We start from the raw sequence: 2,159 nt of genomic DNA on the forward strand, positions 1-2,159 counted from the left end.
TCATCTACCTTATCTTGGCTTACCATAGTTTCTTGCCTTGGTTCTGGTGTGGACTCAACTAACCCTTCTTCATATTGAACAGTAATCGCATGAAGCTGCTCTCTTGGGTTAGCCTCGGTGTTGCTGGGCAAGCTACCTTGTGGTCTTTCTGAGATCAGCTTAGCAAGCTAACCTATTTGAGTCTGAAGACCTTGAATTGACACTTGCTAATTTTTAAGTGCTGTTTTGGTTTTTTGGAAACATACTTCCGACACCGAGATGAATTTCGTTAGCATCTCTTCAAGGTTCGGCTTTTTATCTTGCTGGTAAGTTTGCTGAAAGCTTGGAGGGGTTGTAATCTTTGATTGCCTTGACCACCCCAGCAGAAGTTGGGATGATTCCTCCAACCTACATTATATGTATTACTATATGGATTATTCTGTGGTCTAGAATTGTTACCCATATAGTGGACTTTGTCGTTCGTAGTACTATGATCGTAGGCTAGGCATTCTGGATTATTTATCCCTCCTCTATTTGTGTCGCACTGTATCAACGGATGTACCTGTGCAGAAACACATAAACTATCAATCTTTTTATTTAAAAGTTCTACCTGGTTAGATAGCATAGTGACTGCATCTAGGTTGAAAACACCGGTTGATTTTGTTGGCTTTGTTCTCATAACTTGCCATTAATAATTATTCGGTGACATCTCTTCAATGAACTCATAAGCCTCCTCAGGTGTTTTGTTATTTAAGGTTCCACGGGCTGCTGCATCGACCATCTGTCTCGTTGAGGGGTTCAAACCATTGTGGAAAGTTTGAACCTATAGCCATAAAGGTAATCCATGGTGAGGGCACCTTCTCAACAAATCCTTGTATTTCTCCCATGCATCATATAGTGTTTCTAAATCCATTTGCACGAAAGAAGAGATATCATTCCTCAATTTAGCCTTTTTGGCCGGCGGGAAATATTTAAGTAAAACTTTTTCGGTCATTTGTTCCCAAGAAATGATTGACCCTCGTGGTAACGAGTTCAACCACTGTTTAGCCTTATTCCTTAATGAAAAGGGAAATAATCGAAGGTGAATGGCATAGTCAAAAATGCCATTTATTTTAAAAGTATCACAGAACTCTGAGAAGTTGGCCAAATAAGTATTTGGGTCTTCATCCTGCAAACCATCAAACTGAACAAACTGTTGAATCATTTGTATAGTGTTAGGTTTCAGTTCAAAATTATTTGCAGCAATTAGGTCTAACAATACTCGATTCAGCCCCCATTAAATTAGGCTTAGCATAGCCATACATAGTACGAGGAGTAGGATTTAATTCACTGGATTTGCGGCAACCACAGGAGGCAGCGGGTTATTTTGATTTTCAGCCATCTCCTCGGTATTAGTGGTGTCATCCTCGTGCTCTTCCCCTATATATCGTAAACTTCGCCTTATTTCTCTATGATTTCTACGAGTTGTGCTTTCAATTTCGGTGTCAAAAAGTAAAGGTCCTGATGGGTTTCTTCTAATCATAAACTATAAAAACTTGCCAAAAGTAAATAAAAGAAAAGTTAGAAATTAAAAAAAAAATAAAAATGGCTAAAGTAATAAAAATTAAGTGTTCCTAATATCTTACTCCCCGGCAACGGCGCCAAAAACTTGATGGTCGCTAAACTAACTAAAAATTCAACTAAGGCAAGTACACCTATCGAACAAGAGTATAGTTATGGTGAGACTGGAAATATCGTATCCACAAGGACTAAAAGTACTAGTAATTACCATCTTTGTATTATCTAGCCTACGAATTAAAGGGATATTTTTAAAATAAGATAAACTATCTAATTAACTAAGAACACAACAAAGATTAAAGTTGGAAAATACTTTTGGAAAACCGATGAAGAAGACAATACCCAAGGAAGAATTCACCTAGACTTCACTTATTACTTTTGAATTAGACGATTTATTCACTCGACTTAATCCGTAGAAATCCCCGATTTATGTAAATATTTGTCTCGAGACAAAAAAATAACTGACTCTAGGTTGATTAATTGAAATCTCTTTCTAATTAAAACCCCTATTGTCGCATTAATTCTATTTATGGATTCCCTTATTGGATTTGATTCTAATCCGGCAGATTTATGTCATCCTATCTCTAGGATTGCATGCAACTCCGCTTAATTATGGAGGATCT

The 2,159-nt window shown here is 37.2% G+C and overlaps 1 non-coding gene across 1 annotated transcript; it reads left to right on the top strand.

The window, feature by feature from the left end:
- The first annotated feature begins 818 nt into the window (after positions 1–818).
- On the top strand, positions 819–925 carry LOC121213052 (small nucleolar RNA R71). The gene has a single exon (XR_005908423.1). It is a non-coding gene; the product is annotated as a small nucleolar RNA R71 (small nucleolar RNA).
- The last annotated feature ends 1,234 nt before the right edge of the window (positions 926–2,159 follow it).

Source organism: Gossypium hirsutum, chromosome A13, assembly GCF_007990345.1.
Source record: "Gossypium hirsutum isolate 1008001.06 chromosome A13, Gossypium_hirsutum_v2.1, whole genome shotgun sequence".
Taxonomy (NCBI): domain Eukaryota; kingdom Viridiplantae; phylum Streptophyta; class Magnoliopsida; order Malvales; family Malvaceae; genus Gossypium; species Gossypium hirsutum.